The sequence below is a fragment of the Hyla sarda genome, chromosome 2, assembly GCF_029499605.1.
Source record: "Hyla sarda isolate aHylSar1 chromosome 2, aHylSar1.hap1, whole genome shotgun sequence".
NCBI classification, from domain to species: Eukaryota; Metazoa; Chordata; class Amphibia; order Anura; family Hylidae; genus Hyla; species Hyla sarda.
The window spans coordinates 425458764-425478221 of record NC_079190.1 but is presented as its reverse complement, the minus strand read 5'-3'; the positions used below and the strand labels follow the sequence as shown (position 1 = coordinate 425478221).

At 44.0% G+C, this 19458-nt stretch overlaps 1 long non-coding RNA gene across 1 annotated transcript in view; it reads left to right on the top strand.

Annotated features, from left to right (window-relative positions):
- Window positions 1-19458, top strand: part of LOC130356881 (uncharacterized) — a 118283-nt gene that overhangs the window by 48967 nt on the left and 49858 nt on the right. The window lies entirely within an intron of this gene.

Here is a 19458-nt window from a genome sequence, read left to right as displayed (position 1 = left end):
CCGGTCCACCGGTATGGTCCACGCCAATCCCAGCCTGCCGAATCCTAACAGATGTGCAGTGCCTTTTTTCTTTTAAACATGGTGTTTATTATGGCATCCAAACAGTTCCATTTTGCTTTCATCTGACCACAGTAGATGGCTTTTTATTGGCTTTTCCAAATGTTGTGTATGTGTATACATGTGGAAAAAAGCTTCAACTTGTTTTTTATTTAGCAATGGAGTTTTGCATGCTGAGTGTGTATACCATTGCAACAGAGTGCATTACTTACTATTTAAAAAAATAAAATAAATAAATGACCTGATAATTCCAGGTCTTTTTGAAGCTCTCCACAAGTGGTCCATGGCTCTTGGACAATTCTTCTGATTTTTCTTTTCACTCTTCTGTCAGAAATCTTGCAAAGCGCACTTGGTAGAGGCAAATATATGGAAGGCAAATATATGATGAAACAATTGTCTTTCCACTTCCGTATTATGGCCACAACAGTGCTCACTGGAACATTCAGTGCCTGTGACTAAGCGCCATCATTTTTTTTTTGCAGAAGTTAGGTTGCGAAGGTTTTGAGACAGCTCTTTGCTTTTACCCACCATAAGATGTATCTTGTGTGACACCTTGGCAATGAGACCGTTTTGTAGGCCATTGGTTAAAACAGAATCAGCTGATATTAATTTGCACTGACAAGGTTATTACTTTTTAATAACTGATAGATTTCAACTGTTGTCTTGGCTTTCCAGGCCTTTTTGCATATCCCTTTCTTTATGTGTTCAGTAATTTGTGTAATTTTACATGACAAATTTCTGTTCTTATTTATTATGGTTTCTTTGTATGTATGGGTTACTTGCCAATAACATGTGAATAGCACCTTTGGAAATATATTTAGTAAGAAAAATGCTGACGTGTTCAATACTTATTTCATCCACTATACTTTGTAAACCCCTATATGACTGTAATGAACATACCTGGTCCAACTCCAGAGCTGCCTTCGTTTCTCTTACTCGTGGTCAGTAATGTTTCCTAAAGTCCTGGCGATGGTCCAGCATGTTGCAGGGTCATTCCTCAATGTATAACACTGTAGACCCAGCTTATCAGTCAATGGGAGTGCTAGGACAATCAGTGACACCAGCACTCATACCATCTGAGATATTTAAACTGCCCTGTATCTTCAGCCTGTACCTGTAATTGAGATTCTTACCTGTCACCATCTTTGCCTCCTAACTTTGTACTGCACTACCTGGTTTGACCCTTCTTGTCCTTGCTCTGTTGCAGTTTCTGATTTAGTACTATGGTCTTTCTAGGTTTTGACTCTTTGGCATGTTTTAGATTTATTTGTCTGCTAACTTGGTAACTTTTTTGCCCACATGTTGCTGACCTGGGCTGTCTGGATTTCCTAGTGTCCCATGCACGTAGCGAGTGTAGGGACCATTTACCAATAGAAGGCTGCTCAGGGACCAAGATCAGATCATCCAAGTAGGTAGGAACAGTGGTTGGGGCATGATTAAGGTCTACACTGATCTCTACCCCAGATTTTATAACAGCATTTGACCTACATATGTGACATAATATTTAGAAGGTTTTATATAGCAGGCAAGTGCCGACTGTGTATTACAGCTGATGCCTGCCAGCAGCACCAAAGATGAGAGAAAACTGTAATCTCAGCCTTTTAAACAATTTGATGCGTTGATCAATAGTAAATTAGGGGGTTTCAGACTCCTAAAACACAAATAAATGGATTAAGTAATTAAGAAGGCAGTAATGGCTCATAAGAAATTATTTGGACTTAAATGGGTTAAAAGGGGTTTTCCAGGATTAGAAAAACAGAGCCGATTTCTTCTAAAAACAGCGCCACGTCTGTTTTTAGGTTGTGTGTGGTATTACAGCTTAGTTCCATTGAAGTGAATGGAGCCAAGGTGTTATGCCTAACCCTACTTTTAGAAGAAATTAGGTCTGTTTTTTTTTTAAATTACAGGATAACCCCTTTAAATTGTACTGTATGTAAATGTAAACAGGCTGCAGTTTTTTGAGACATAAAATGGACATTATGGGGTACGGTATATGATCACTACTACAATCCTAATAGTACAATGGTTTAGACTTAGTATGGCAAATGCAACAGATATCTGGGCCAATTTAATAAAAATCAAAGAAAAAAAACTGTCTTCCATGCCTTGCGCTACATTTACTTTAAGTTTTAGAAACACATAGGGCACTTTTCTGCAATGTCCAAAAAACAGATGATGCTTTTGGTAAAGGGGGCATTGTTTATTAGGTGCCACTGTACATCAAAAATGTGCTAATATTTTGGTGCAAAATCCTGGCACAGTTTAGGTCAGCTAATAGCTGGTCTGAACTAAAACTAGCCTGAGATAGCAAAATAATTATTAAGCAGCCTGAGCCACTGTGATAAATCAGCACATTCTTAAACTGTCCTAAATTTACACTGTTTAAGAATTAGACAATTTAAAGAGGCACTCAAGAGGAAAAATAATGTTTTCAAATCAACTGATGACAGAAAGTTATCCAGAATAGTAAATAACTTCTATATATAAGATCTTAATTCTTCCAGTACTTATCAGCTGCTGTGTGATGCAGAGGAACTTGTGTAGTTTTTTTTAGTTCCTGTATGCAAAAGAGAGAAAAAACTATGGAGCACAGCTTGTGAAGACTGTAGGGATACACTTAATACTGAGGTAGTAAAATTGGTCCCTTACCGAATGATCAAATTATGTTATGCTCAGAGCACAACATCTAGTAGAGTGTTCAAAACACAGATTGGTCAGCAGCTGTGTGGTCCTTCCGACTCCAAAGCATATTGGCTGGTAAATCCAGTAGAATGGTGGGCACTTAGCACAGAAGCCAATGAGGTTGATAAGATCCTGTATTTTAAACTTAATGAGAATCTGACAGCTGGTTTGCCCAAACTAAACCCAGTATACTGCGGGTGAAGAGGTTTAAAAGGAAGGGTCATTACTGGTATTACAGACTTCTGTGCAGAGTTATGGACCTTTATACCTTCATTCATATTGCGCTCCAGTGCGCAATCGACCCCCCCCCCCCCCCGGTCTGCCATCGTCTTGAATATTCATCATTCTTTAATATTCACTCTTCCGTCTTAAGGCGTTGAGAGTTAGTGGGCAGAGGTGAGCGCTCTGAATATTCAAGACGTGGGCAGGCTGGGGGCAGAATAAGGAGGAGGCAGGGGAGCTGGGCATGCTGGCTCTCCTTCTCCATTGCGCATTGGAGCACAATATGAATTAAAGGGGCACTCCGCTGGAAAACATTTTTCTTTAAACCAACTGGTACCAGAAAGTTAAGCAGATTTGTAAATGACTTCTATTTAAAAATCTCAATCCTTCCAGTACTTATCAGCTGCAGTATGCTCCACAGGAAGTTCTTTTCTTTTTGGATTTCCTTTCTGTCTGACCACAGTGCTCTCTGCTGATACCTCTGTCCATGTCAAAAAAGGGACAGAATTGTCAGCAGAGAGCACTGTGGTCAGACAGAAAGGAAATCCAAAAAGAAGATTTTTTAATAGAAGTAATTTACAAATCTGTTTAACCCCTTAGGTACTCAAGGTTTTTCCATTTTTGCAATTTTGTTTTTTCCTCCTTACCTTTTATTTTAAACATCATAACCCTTTCAGTTTTGCATCTACAGACTCATATGATGGCTTTATTTTTTGCTCCACCAATTCTACTTTGTAATAACATCAGTCATTTTACCCAAAAATCTACGGCGAAAACAAAAAAAAAAATATAAAAATCATTTTGCGACAAATTATAAAAAAAACTAAAAAAAAGTTTTGTAAATTTTGGGGGTTCTGTTTCTACGCAGTGCATTTTTTAGGAAAAATTACACCTGATCTTTATTCTGTAGGTCCATATGATTAAAATGATACCCTACCTATATAGGTTTGATTTTATCTTACTTCTGGAAAAAATCATAACTACGTGCACGAAAATTAGAACGCTTAAAAATGTCTTCTTCTGACCCCTATAACTTTTTTATTTTTCCACATACCCCCCTCATTTTGTGCACCATGATCTGAAGTTTTTATCAATATAATTTTTGATTATACTTTTTTGATTGCTTTTTATACATTTATTTATAGTGTAAAAAGTAACCAAGAATACACTATTTTGGACTTTTATCACATTTAAATCACATTTATTAACAATTTTTTTTCTCTTTTTTTTTTGCAATGTTATAGCCCCCATAGGGGACTATAACATGCAGTACATTGATTACCAGCACTGATCAATGCTATGCCATAGCATTGCATTGATCAGTGCTATCGGCGCTCCACTGCTCCTGCCTGGATCTTAGGCACAGAGCAGCGAATCGACGATCGGACAACGAGGAGGCAGTTAGGGACTCTCCTCGTGTCCATACAGCTGATCAGGACTCTGCGGTTTCACGCGGTTCAGCCCGACTGAGCTACCTGGAAGGTTTTACTTTCCCTTTATATGCGGCGATCAACTTTGATCGCCGCATCTGAAGGGTTATTACTGGGCATCTATATACGTCCTGCGTAGTTAAGGAGTTAGATTTCTGGCACCAGTTTATTTAGAATAAAATGTTTTCCAGTGGAGTACTCCTTTAAGGTATAAAGATCCATAACTCCGTTCAAAAGCCTGTAAAAATGGCAAATGACCCTGTTTTAATGCTCTTCACCTGCACTGTATACTGGGTTAAGTGTGGGTGAACCAGCTGTCCGATTTTCTTTAATTAATGTTTTTTTCCTCGAAATCAGTGTTTTCCAACAGGCCTTTGGCTGTCTGGGCATGCTGGGTGTTGTAGTTCTACAACAGTCAGAGACACTTTATGTTAGAAAAACTGCTCTGAACTTTTATGGTATACTGTGCATTGATCACTCAAATCAGTCAGAGGCCTGTTAGGCATGGGTACACAGTTTCAGACATAGCAGTCAGATGTCTTCTATTGTATATAAACTTTATGGCCAAAAGTATCTGGACAACCTTTCTATGATTATGAGTTTAGTTCTTTCTGCCACACCCTTTGGAAACAGGTACATAAAATCGAGCACACTCTGCACCATACACATCCCCATGCAGAGTCCAGGAAGCTTACCTTTGATCCTAAATCAAACTCCTTTCCCTCCTAAGGCTAAGTTTCCACTTGGTTTTTTTTCTGGCTGTTTTTGGTAAACTGCCATTGCAGTTTTTGAACCAAAGTCAGAAGTGGACCCATAAGGGAGGAGAATTGTAAGTCCTTCCTTTATATGTACTATTCCTTTTGAATACATTTCTGGCTTTGGCTCAAAAACTGCAGTGGCAGTATTCCAAAAACTGCCAGAAAAAAACCAAGTGGAAACTTAGCCTAATTGTTATATTAAAATTAAATCCCTCTCGTGCAACATGGTTGCTTTACATACAGTGTGCAGACATGCCCTGTCTGGGCTTTGAAAACATCTGTCCTGACACACCTGTGATTCTTTTTCACACCTTGTCATCTCGTCATTTGTTTTCTCTTACTTGTCCATGGTTCAATATCAACAATACACAATACTCACAAGTCTTAAAAATAATCTCCACTTCCCTTTGCAGACAACACTTTTCTCAGTAGCAAACAGTTAATTCAATAGGTGTGGTATTACAAGAGGCGACATCCAGTACCTCTTGTGTCGCCACCAGACAATTCAGAAATATTTTGTTAGCATACTTCACCTGCCAACAAGGCTTTGTTCAACCTTGTATCCAACTAACATCTTTTTCATACATTTATGTACATTTAACATTTCAGCTAATTCATGCAGTAATTTGAGATCCAATTTTTGTGAATCCTTCTTGCTGAATTTTACTGCAAGGAGAATTTACTATCTCTATTTTCAGTTCTGCACACTTTATCCTTAGAAGTGTATGCACCACTGTTCACTACGCTAAGTGTAGCATATGAGAGCACCCAGACTAGCAAATGAGAAGTGGACAGTGGTGCATACAGTGTATGCATCGCCATCTCACTACTTTACAGGAGAAGGGAGTCTGGCTAAAGAAAAGAGTCCAAGCATCTGTTCATGCATTTCATGGCATGTTACACCTAGAAACTTTCAGCTGTGTCTGCATCCATAGCACATACACACAGTTGAAAAGTGGGACAAAACAGAGAGCCCTCGACTCCTTGTCCCATTGCTGCCCTTTGTAGGCCTTAGGCTTCTTTAAAGGGGTTGTCCAGTGAAAAACAGGATAAGGCATAACTGTCTGGTCTTGGTGGGTCCGACCACTGGGACCACCTACATTCTCCTTAACAGGATCCCAGCTCTTGAAGAGGAGCGTGTGCTGCAGACACAGAGTAAAGCACTCTGGTCTCTACAGCGCTCCAATAGAAAATAAATACAACGTGTGCTGTCTGCAGCACACGCTAGTCTCAGAGAGGTTGGGTCCTATTCAAGAGATTGCAGGGGATTCCAGCAGTCAGACCCCTTACACCTTTCACTGGACAACCCCTTTAAGCTTTAGGTCTAGAAGATTGGGACAGCTGAGGAGTTTTGTTTCCCAATAAAGGCAGCATAATATCACTGTACCTCCCTGCCTGCACCAGGGTGCTTAGAGCAGGAGAGAACCCAGCCATGGAAACTACCAACCGGTTGATGTGACTACTGATACAATCTATTAGGTATCATAATTTGTTCTAAATATGCAGTAATTTAAACCATTGGAGATCCAGCATGTCACCTAGTCAGAGGCAATATGCCCAACAGAGGTGAGTGGATATGAGTGTTAGGCTCAGAATTTGTTTTAGGGTCCCATCCTAAATGAGGCCACCTCCGCGTGGTGGATGGGGGGACACGTTTTGATCAAAAAGTGCGCTAAGAGCCTCGATTTTTTGACCAATGTGTACTGCTGCAATCCTCTTTTTTTGTATACTCTGTATTTGCCACAGCAGCGTGCACCCATGTATTAGGTTGTTGTGCTGGCTGGGGGAATGGCACCTTCTTTAGCTGTGCATCCCTCCCCCTTTTTTTTCCAGGAGGTTTTTTAAATTGTTAATGGATCCAGCATGTCACCCAGTCAGAGGCCATATGCCCAACAGAGGTGAGTGCATATGAGTGTTAGGCTCAGAATTTGTGTTAGGGTCCCATCCTAAATGAGGCTACCTCTGCATGGTTGATGGGGGAGACTTGTTTTGATCAAAAAGTATGCTAAGAGCCTAAATTTTTTGACCAATGTGTGCTGCTGCAATCCTCTTTTTTTGTAAACTCTGTATTTGCCAAAGCAGCATGCACCCGTGTATTAGGTTGTTGTGCTGGCTATTTTTCTTTTTGCTTGTATATATATATATATATATATATATATATACTAGAATTTAAATATTTTGGGATATAAGAACACTCAATATCTAATAAAATAATGTATTATATTCTGAGCAACCAGTTTTTTCGACTGTGCACCCATTACCTCTCTGGATCATATGGAGTTACTTTTATGCCTGTTTACTGTACTCATTTCCAGCCTACATCCTATTCCTATAAAATCTTCGTTTCTATGCTGTTCGCTATAATTACCAGGTCCATGCTTTTAAAGTTTCCAATTATAGGTTGCTTATATCATTAGGTACTCACCTTCTGCTTATTAGTGCTGCTTAGAAAGTTACAATAGGCAAGGGGAAAGGATTCATATTTTTAGAAATACAATAATTAGCTTTTTACAAGCAGATATAAATTGTAGAGAAAGCTATATTCAGCTTTTATAGGGAGAAATTTATAGGGCGGAAAGGTAGGGTGGTTGGTTTATCTCACATGTAATGTCAGGGCTAGAGATGAGCAAACTTTTGAAAAATTCAATTCGTCCAATTCGCCAAATTTTTTGAAAACATTTGGTTTGATCGGAATTTATTCGCGACAAATCTAGATTAAAAATGGCTATTTCTGGACTACACAAAGCCTCAATAGGGGTGTAGAACACTTTGCTTTGTTCTAACACGCATATGGAGTGTGCTGGGTTAGTAAAATAATACTGTTATTCTGAATGACATGCATATTACAGGCATCACTTTTAGAATCACTGCCACAGAGCGGCACAACGACAGAGCCTGGAGGTGGCATCAGTATTAGGAGACAATATAGTGCCGAATGATACAGCCTTGAGGTGTTGACAGCATGAGGAGACCATACAGTGGCTAAAGGACCCAGCATGGAGGTGTTGGCAGCATGAAGAGACCATATAGTGGCTGAATGACACAGCTTGGATGTGCCTGAAGCATGAGGAGACCATATAGTGTCTGAATGGCACAGCCTGGAGTTGGCAGCAGCATGAGTAGACACTAGGGCTTCACAATCCCTAAGATTAAAAGATGAATTTTGAAATTTATATTGAAGATTTAGGGTAGGTAGTGCTACCATAAAAAAAATGTAGGGCCACACCCAGGCCCAACAGCATCAGTAAACCATATTTTGGCTGAATGACACAGCCTGGATTTGGCTGAAGCATCAGGGGACCATATAGTGGCTGAATGGCACAGCCTGGAGTTGGCAGAAGCATGAGGAGACCATTGAAATTTAAGATTTTTTAATTGAAATGTAAGATTTTGAAATTGAAATTAAGGATTTTGAAATTGAAATTTCACTACTCTGCCTGACATACTTATTGTGTATATGAGGGGAGTACAATTTGATTCACTATGCTTAAAACAGTATTTGTCTAGAACAGCAGTAGGTGTGTACTATTGGCTTTCTTTTCACAGTATATAGACCCTTCACAGATTAACAGGTACCAAATAGTACACTACTTAGATGTAGGTATGTGGTATGCACTTATGAGAGCAGAAAAAATGTGCTGCAGTATGCTTAAAAATACTTATTGTTACCTGTGTCCCAGATTCCAAAATTCCTTTATAATCAGAAAATGTCAGAATACCACCTGACATTCAAAATAAGAAAATGATACATATGTTCTCTGAAGAAAAGGATCCTTCATTAGATGACAATATGAGTATTGTGGGTTCCAGTGACATTAGCTCATCAGAGGAACAGGAAATTATACAACTTAATTCTGCAACTAAAGAACCACAACAAAGAATGAACGACTTAAAGTCTACTGGAGCTGAGGAACTTCAAAATGGTAAATCTACCATCTGGGATAGTCAGTCAGTTCCAACAGCCGGTGGTCAGTATCCACAGTTCCCTGTTTCTGCTAGTCCTTGGCAATATTCCTTTTATTACTTGTATCAACATCGCAATAATGCTGGTAGAGTAACTCAAGGATACCCACATGTTTCCTACAATACACAGTCAATATATGGAGACCATTTAGTGGCTGAATGACACAGCCTGGAGTTGGCTGAAGCATGAAGAGAGACCATATAGTGTCTGAATTGCACAGCCTGGAGTTGGCTGAAGCATGAGGAGACTATATAGTTGCTGAATGACACAGCCTGGAGTTGGAAGCAGCATGAGTAGACACTAGGGCTTCACAATTCCTAAGAATAAAAGATGAATTCTGAAATATAAATTAAAGATTTAGGGTAGCTAGTGCTACCATAAAAAATTTTTAGGCCCAGGCCCAGAAGCATCAGTAAACCATATATTGGCTGAATGACAAAGCCTGAAGTTGGCTGAAGCATGAGGAGACCATTGAAATGTAAGATTTTGAAATATAAATTTAAGATTTTGAAATTGAAATTGAGGATTTTGAAATTGAAATTTTAACTCCCACGTTTTAGTGTCCCGGGCCCTGGCGTGTGGGTACAAAGGACCAAATCTAACAAGGAGTCACATGTCACATGGCAGCACAATGACAGACCCTGGAGGTGGCATCAGTATGAGGAGACCATATAGTGGCTGAATGGCACAGCCTGGAGTTGGCTGAAGCATGAGAAGAGACCATATAGTGGCTGAATGAGACAGCCTGGAGGTGGCATCAGTATGAGGAGAACATATAGTGGCTGAATGACTGCCTGGAGTTTGTGGCAGCATGGGAAGACCATATAGTGCCTGAATGGCAAAGCCTGGAGGTGGCTGAAGCATGAGGAGACCATATAGTCGATGAATGGCACAGCCTGGAGTTTGTGGCAGCATGACGAGACCATATAGGGACTGAATGGCATAGCCTGGAGTTGGCGGCAGATGAGGAGACAATAGGGCCTCACAATCTCTAAGAATAAAAGATGAATTTTGAAATTTCCATTGAAGATGTATGGTACCTACTGCTACCATAAACATATATAGGTAATTTCCTAGGCCCAGCAGCATCACTAAACCATGTAGTTGCTGAATGACACAGACTCGAGCTGGCTGAAGCATCAGTAAACCATATATTGGATGAATGGCACAGTCTGGAGGTGGCTGAAGCATGAGGAGACCATATAGTAGCTGAATGAGACAACCTGGAGGTGGCAGCAGCAGAATCAGGAGTCCTGAAAGTGACCCGGTGACAGAGTGGTTCGGTGGGAGACAATACCTGTACCCGGTGACGAAGGTGGGTGAAAAAAGGTCTGATGCAGAGGAATGTTTTTAACTGGGGAGCAGCGCCTTATATCTGTTTGGCACTATCGATATTTGTGAAGTGTTGGTGTGGCACATTGGTCAATCTACTCTCATGCATCAGGCATTGGTGGTTGGAAATCCTGGCTGAATAAAGGTAAGTCGCGCCGATAAGCATCGGCCAACTGACTACGTAGGATGCCTCAGTAGTAGGTCACTTTGTCCTCTCTCTCAGTGGGTGTAAAAAAGGCCCCTATTTTGTGGCGGCAGCGAGGGTCCAATAAGGTACAGATCCAGAAGTCACTCCGCTGGTGACAATTCGGCTGTCACTATGCAAGCAGGTGAGCATGCATCGTGCCATTTGTGCAAGTGACTTGGAGGCACTCCCTGGCTCCATCTCCACTGCCTACTGCCACGGTGTGTCTGGGTCCTCTGTCTCGCCTTCCTCATAACCCTCTAGCTCCTCTTGCTGCTCCTTCTCCTCCTCTCCTGTCAAAATACTAGAACCGCTCATTTGACGAAACCTAAACTGTGCTCCACTGTGCCCCTCCTCCTCCAGTTCAGCCCCCACAGGGCTCATGTGGCTGTGAGATGTTGGCGCCACATCTCCAGTGCCCTGATCAGCCATTGTTTCTAACACGTGTTGTAAGAATTGAAGCAGTGGAATGACGTTGTTCATCCCAGAATCCTGGCGATTTACTAATAATGTGGCTTCCTCAAAGGGCCTGAGCAAACGGCAGGTGTCACGTATGAGCTGCCACTTGTTCACATTGAAGTTACACAGGGGAGTACCCCTATCCGCTTGGATCATCAAGAAATCGGTGATGGCTTTTCTCTGTTCATATAGTTGGTCCAACATATGGAGGGTGGAATTCCAATGTGTGGCAACGTCACAAATCACACTATGTTGGGGGATACCGTTCTGATTCTGCAGCTCAAGGAGGGTGTGCTTTGCGGTGTACGAGTGGATGAAGTGCATGCAAAGTTTCCTTCTCATTGTTATAATGTCATGCAAATGGGGGGAACACTTCAGGAAGTGCTTCACAACCAGATTGAACACATGTGCCATGCAGGGCGCATGGCTCAGTCTTCTCATTCGCAGCGCATGCAAGATGTTCTTCCCATTGTCAGTCCCCATGGTTCCCATTTCCAGTTTTCGCCATGCTCCGATTTCTTTACAAATGACTTTAGCAGTTCCTTCCCTGTGTGACTCTTTTCGCCATGGCAAACCATGTGAAGAGCAGCGTGACACTGCCGTGCCCTGCACACATGGTATACTGAGGGGCCACTGAGACCTGTCTGGGCAGTGGAGGCTGAGGACACGGTGGAGGATGAGGAGGCGGAGTCGCACACTTTCTCAGGACCAACGGCCTGAGAGCGTGGAGGAGGAAGCGGCGTGACCTGTCCAAGTTGATGTTGTGGCTGTGCAGGAACCACATTTACCCAGTGAGCCATAAAGGACATGTATTGTCCCTGACCATAGTTACAGCTCCAGACATTGGCGCTGCCATGCACTTTGGTACACACCGACAGGCTCATGGACTGGACGACCTTCTCTTCCACAAAATTGTGCAGGGCTGGTACTGTCTTTTAAGTAATGAAATGACAGCTTGGCACTCTCCACCTCGGCTCGGCACAAGCCATCAGTTTTCTGAAAGGTGCAGAGTCCACCACTTGAAAAGGGATGGACTGCAGCACCAGCAACTTGGACAGGAGCACATTCAGCTTTTGCACCATTGGATGAGTGAGCGCATACTGTTGTCTCTTGGACATGGCTTCGCCGATGGATTGTTGGCAGAATGGCTGACAAAAAGTGAGAAGAGAAGGAGCATCTGGAGCGAGAGAAGGAGGCTATGACACACAGCTCCCTTCGGCTGAGGTAGTGGAGCCTTAGCTGGCTGAAAGAGGGAGTGGCGTGCCACTGGGTTATGCAGCAGGCTGGACCACTGCATTGGAGCCACGGTTCTCCCAGGTCGCTTTATGGTGGTGAAGCATGTGTTGACGCAGGGCCATGGTGGCAAAATTGGGACCATGGCCATGCTTCACCTTCTGCCGACATATCTTGCATGTGGCTACGTGAACCTCCTCCGGATGCTTGATGAAAAACTGCCACACTGTCGAGTAGCTGATTTTCCCACCAACAGTCCGCACTACTTGACTGCTACTGCTGCCGTCTCCAGGAACACCTGTTCCACTACCTCCCGGGAAGGCAGGCTGCCGCGAAGCAGGTGGTCTCTCCCGGGCACGTTTGGCTCCAGAATTTCCACTTCTACCACCATGCTGACTGCCAATCATGCTACTACCTTGCTGACTCAGCTGCTGCCTCACGGGCAACCAGCAACTCTCTTCTTCTGATGATGATAAAGTCCCTTTTGCATCTGGCTCCCAATTGCGAACAGCTTCATCATCATCAAGTGTCTGCACATCACTGATGTCCTCCTCAGGTTCGTCAACAGTGTCTGCTTCAGGACCCTGAACCCTGGTAACACCGCCTCCCACCTCACTCTCCTCATCACTACTTGCCTGCCTAGGGGAGGAAGCGGCAGATGTCTCCTCCACTTGTTGGCTGGGCAGTAGCTGCTGACTGTTCTCTATTGGATAGTGGAGCTGAACCCACAGCATAAGATACTTCTGTAGGGAAGGGAACAGCATAGGACAGAGGCAATGGCAGGACAGGTACTGCTCCTGGGCCATGCTAACTGAGGATTGTGTCTGAGGAACCCACCGACTTGTGATTGGGGATATTAGATGTCACTTGTGATGAAGTGGATGACCATGTTAACCAATCGATGACAGCAGAAGGGTTGCTGGTCGAGACACGACCGCTAGCTGAAACCAGGAGCTCAGGCCTCTCGCTGCAACTCCTGCTGCCACACACCCCTAGTCTGCTGCGACCTCTGCCTGATGAATTTAGGCCACTGCCACTCCTCTGTGCACGTCCTGGCACTTCTCTGCGTGACATACCTAGTGTGTATATGAGAGGAGTACAACACGCTTCACTATGCTTAAAACAGTATTTGTCTAGAACAGCAGCAGGTGTGTACTTTTGCCTGGACTTTCACAGTATCTAGGCCCTTCATAGATTAACAGGTACAAAATAGTACACTGCTTAGCTTTAGGTATGTGGTATGCACTTATGAGGGCAGAAAAATGCACTACAGTACACTTAAAAAAGTATCTGAGTACAACACCAGGCGGTAAGCACTTTTGCCTGGACTTTCACAGTATCTAGGCCCTTGACAGATTAACAGGTATTAAATAGTACACTACTTAAATGTAGGTTTGTGGTATGCACTTATGATGGCAGAAAAATGCACTACAGTACGCTTAAAAAAGTTTCTGAGTAAAAACACAAGCCGGTTAATAGTTTTGCCTGGACTTTCACAGTATCTAGGCTATTGACAGATTAACAGGTTTAAAATAGTACACTACTTAGATGTAGGTATGTGGTATTCACTTATGAGGGCAGAAAAATGCGGTACAGTATGCTTAAAAAAGTATCTGAGTACAACGCCAGGCGGTAAGTACTTTTGCCTGGACTTTCACAGTATCTAGGCCCTTGACAGATTAACTGGTATAAAATAGTACACTACTTAAATGTAGGTTTGTGGTATGCACTTATGAGGGAAGAAAAATGCACTACAGTACGCTTAAAAAAGTATCTGAGTAAAAACACAAGCCGGTTAGTAGTTTTGCCTGGACTTTCACAGTATCTAGGCCCTTGACAGATTAACAGGTATAAAATAGTACACAACTTAGATGTAGGTATGTGGTATGCACTTATGAGGGCAGAAAAATGCGGTACAGTATGCTTAAAAAAACTTATTTTAGTAAAACACCAGTCAGTGATTACTTTTGCCTGGACTTTCACAGTATCTAGGCCCTTGACCGATTAACAGGTTTAAAATAGTACACTACTTGGATGTAGGTATGTGGTATGCACTTATGAGGGCAGAAAACTGCGCCACAGTACAATTAAAAAAGTATCTGAGTACAAAACCAGCTGGAGAGTACTTTAGCCTGGACTTTTACAGTATCTAGGCCCTTGACAGATTAACAGGTACAAAATAGTATACTACTTAGATCTAGGTATGATTATGCACTTATGAGGGCAGAAAAATGTGCTACAGTATGCTTAATAAACATATTGGAGTAAAACACCAGCCAATGATTACTTTTGGCTGTTCTTTTACAGTATGTAGGCCCTTGAGAGATTAACAGGTACAAAATAGTACACCACTTAGATGTAGGTATGTGATATGTGCTTATGAGGGCAGAAAAATGCACGACAGTACATAAAAAAAAAAAAAAAATTGACCACAGCACCAGCAGTACACAACAATGCTGGAGCACACAGTCACTGTGTACTAAACCCAAAATTGCAAAAAGACTGGATTATACCATCTACATACTAGTATAACCAGCAGACCAGTTGTTGTGGAACAAAGACACAGATTTCCCCTAAAAAATTTATTTCTCCCTCCTTTGAAAAAGTTTCTGCAGCTGAGGCAACACACAGGTCACTGCCCCTCTCTGTAATACAATGCTGTTCACAGTGACTGAGGAGTTAAGTTAGAATTAATATCTGTGCAAATATGCTGTGTTCTGTGTCCTACAGAAGGCTGAGGTTACTAGGAGGTGGTATGCTGCTGCAACAAGCTTTTCTTTGCTACACACAACAATGTCCGTCCTATCTCTATGCAGTATAATGAATGATATGACAAGCCGCAAAATGACTGCCGATTATACAGGGTTGTGACATCACAAGGGATGCTGGCTGCTGATAGGCTGCATCCTGCATGTGATTGAGAGTCATCCCACATACTTCCCTTCCTCCATGGCCTTCCCAGTGTTCCTTGCCCCATGTACTGACATGTGGACTTGCCTTTTTAGATGCCCTGGAGCCTGTATCGCAGTAAATGGAGTTTAATGAAGCGATTTGCGTGATAGAATGGCGGCAATATTTGCATTCGTTGCAAATCAAATATTTCATGAAATTCGTAACAAATTCGGGTTCCTCAGCTTTGATTCGTTCATCTCCAGTCTGTAGTATAATACTGTAAAAAAATAGTGTCAAAAAAGGAAAAAAGTGATGTTGACAATGATGAGGTGAAAGGCCACAGAAACTATCTAGCGATTGACTGAGCAGCCTGTGCAGCTGGCCACGTTTGGTCTAGCCATCATATATAAGACCTCTTAGAAAGACTAGTACAAAAATATTATGATAACTTAAAAGCAGATGAAATATACAAAATCAAAGTTCTTATGCTGTAAGCAAATACAATAAATGTGACTGTTACGCCGAGCGCTCCGGGTCCCTGCTCCTCCCCGGAGCACTCGCGGCGTTCCTCTCTCTGCAGCGCCCCAGTCAGACCCGCTGACCGGGAGCACTGCACTGTCACTGCCAGCGGGGATGCAATTCGCATAGCGGGACGCGCCCGCTCGCGAATCGCATCCCAAGTCACTCACCTGTCCCGGTCCCCGGCTGTCACGTCCTGTCGCACACGCCAGCTCTCTAAGATTTAAAGGGCCAGTGCACCAATGATTGGTGCCTGGCCCAATCAGTCTGATTAGCTTCCACCTGTGCACCTGTCTATATAACCTCACTTTCCCTTCCTTGCCGGATCTTGTTGCCCTTGTGCCTAGTGAAAGCGTTTACAGTGTTTGCCTTACCAGTGTTCCTGACCTCTTGCTATCTCCATTGACTACGAACCTTGCCGCCTGCCCCAACCTTCTGCTACGTCTGATCTTGCCTCTGTCTAGTCCTTCTGTCCCACGCCTTCTCAGCAGTCAGCGAGGTTGAGCCGTTGCCGGTGGATACGACCTGGTTGCTACCGCCGCAGCAAGACCATCCCGCTTTGCGGCGGGCTCTGGTGAATACCAGTAGCAACCTAGAACTGGTCCACCGACACGGTCCACGCCAATCCCTCGCTGACACAGAGGATCCACATCAGCCTGCCGAATCTTAACAGTAGATCCGGCCATGGATCCCGCTGAGGTCCCGCTGCCAGTTGTCGCTGACCTTACCACGGTGGTCGCCCAGCAGTCTCAACAGATAGAGCAACTTGGACAACAGTTCGCCCAACAAGGACAGCAGCTGTCGCAGTTGACCGCCATGCTACAGCAACTTCTGCCACAGCTACAGCAGCAACCATCTCCTCCGCCAGCTCCAGCACCTCCTCCGCAGCTCCTGGCCGCTCCTGGCCTCCGCTTTCCCAGCCGGACAAATTTGATGGGGACTCTAGACTCTGCCGTGGTTTCCTGTCACAATGTTCCCTACATTTGGAGATGTCGGACCAATTTCCTACAGAACGGTCGAAGGTGGCTTTCGTGGTTAGTCTCCTGTCTGGGAAGGCCCTGTCATGGGCTACACCGCTCTGGGACCGCAATGATCCTGTCACTACCACTGTACAGTCCTTCTTCGCTGAGGTTCGTAGTGTCTTCGAGGAATCAGCCCGAGCTTTTTCTGCCGAAACTGCCTTGCTGAACCTGGTCCAGGGAAAGTCTTCTGTAGGAGAATACGCCATACAATTTCGTACCCTCGCCTCTGAATTATCTTGGAACAACGAGGCCCTCTGCGCGACCTTTAAAAAAGGCCTATCCAGTAACATTAAGGATGTGCTGGCCGCACGAGAAATTCCTGCCAACCTGCATGAACTTATCCATTTGGCCACCCGCATTGACATGCGTTTTTCTGAAAGACACCAGGAGCTCCGCCAGGAAAAAGACCTTGATCTCTGGGCACCTCTCTCACAGTATCCTTTGCAATCTACCCCTGTCCCTCCTCCCGCCGAGGAGGCTATGCAAGTGGATCGGTCTCGTCTGACCCATGAAGAGAGGACTCGCCGCAGAGATAAAAATGTATGTCTGTACTGCTCTAGTACCGAACATTTCTTGGTGGATTGCCCTATTCGTCCTCCACATCTGGGAAACGCACGCACGCACCCAGCTCACGTGGGAGGGGCGTCTCTTGGTATGAAATCTGCTTCTCCACGTCTCACTGTGCCCGTGCGGATTTCTCCTTCTGCCAACTCCTCCTTCTCAGCTGTGGCCTTCTTGGACTCTGGTTCTGCGGGAAATTTCATTTTGGCCTCTTTTGTTAATAAGTTCAACATCCCTGTGACCCATCTCGCCAAGCCGCTCTACATTTCCTCGGTCAACGGAGTAAAATTGGACTGCACTGTTCGTTACCGCACAGAACCCCTGCTCATGAGCATTGGACTGCATCACGAAAAAATTGAACTTTTTATTTTGCCCAACTGCACCTCTGAAGTCCTCCTCGGTCTGCCATGGCTCCAACGCCACTCTCCTACCCTTGACTGGACCACCGGGGAGATCAAGAGCTGGGGTGCTTCTTGCCAGAAAAAAGGCCTCACGTCTGCTCCCAGTCCCGTCAGTCAAACCTTTGTGTGTCATCCTATACCTGGTCTCCCCAAGGCCTATCAGGACTATGCCGAGGTTTTTTGCAATAAACGAGCAGAGATTTTGCCTCCTCATAGCCCCCGTCCTGGTAACACTCTGCCCCGTGCCAAGCTTCACCCTCTGACCCTCCTCCCCATTCCCACTCCTTCTGAACTGCCTGCCGTTGATGAGTATACCCAGGACTTCTCTGTCTTCCAGAAGGAAACTCTACAATCGCTCCCAATGTCCTCGTTCCTTGTGGAGCGACAACCGGACAAAAAGAGGGGGAGACCTAAGGGGGGGGGGGGGGGTACTGTTACGCCGAGCGCTCCGGGTCCCTGCTCCTCCCCGGAGCACTCGCGGCGTTCCTCTCTCTGCAGCGCCCCGGTCAGACCCGCTGACCGGGAACGCTGCACTGTCACTGCCGGCGGGGATGCGATTCGCATAGCGGGACGCGCCCGCTTGCGAATCGCATCCCAAGTCACTCACCTGTCCCGGTCCCCAGCTGTCACGTCCTGGCGTGCGCGGCTCCGCTCCTTAGGGCGCGCGCGCCAGCTCTCTAAGATTTAAAGGGCCAGTGCACCAATGATTGGTGCCTGGCCCAATCAGTCTGATTAGCTTCCACCTGTGCACTTGTCTATATAACCTCACTTCCCCTTCCCTTCCTTGCCGGATCTTGTTGCCCTTGTGCCTAGTGAAAGCATTTACAGTGTTTGCCTTACCAGTGTTCCTGACCTCTTACTATCTCCATTGACTACGAACCTTGCCGCCTGCCCCGACCTTCTGCTACGTCTGACCTTGCCTCTGTCTAGTCCTTCTGTCCCACGCCTTCTCAGCAGTCAGCGAGGTTGAGTCGTTGTCGGTGGATACGACCTGGTTGCAACCGCCGCAGCAAGACCATCCCGCTTTGCGGCGGGCTCTGGTGAATACCAGTAGCAACCTAGAACCGGTCCACCGACACGGTCCACGCTAATCCCTCGCTGACACAGAGGATCCACATCAGCCTGCCGAATCCTAACAGTGACAGGCTGCTATTTCATATTGAGTGACTTGTAGTTCAACTATAATGTTACTTCAAATAAGGCCTTTGTATTTTGGAAGCCAAGTCTCAAAGTCTCTTAGTAACTGTAGAAAAAGAGCTTCATATTAATGACTGATTTGGCTGTTTCCAGCATTTATACATTATGAGCATCTCATACACATCAAAAACCATCATTTTATTTAAGACCTTTTAAACTAATTATTGAAATAAACAATAATTCTATCATTATCCTAATATTCCTTCAGTGGGATAGTCTTAAGAATGCAGATTTTGAGATGGTACATTAGTAGAAAGATTTCTACTGCCCCCATTCTTTTGTTGTAAGTCTCATGAAGATAACATATTTATACCACAAGCGCTGTATTTTTATTTAACCACTTGGAGACACAGACATTATTGTTTTTTTTCCTTTTCACTTTTTAAGAACCATAGCATTGTTATTTCTTCAGTGACAAAGCAGCGTGTTTGCAGGACAAATTTAACTTTTTAATGGCCCCTTTATTTACCATTTAATGAATTGTAAAGCAATATTTTGGGGTTGAAATACAATTGTTGAGGGTTTGCTTTTATAACATTTACTCT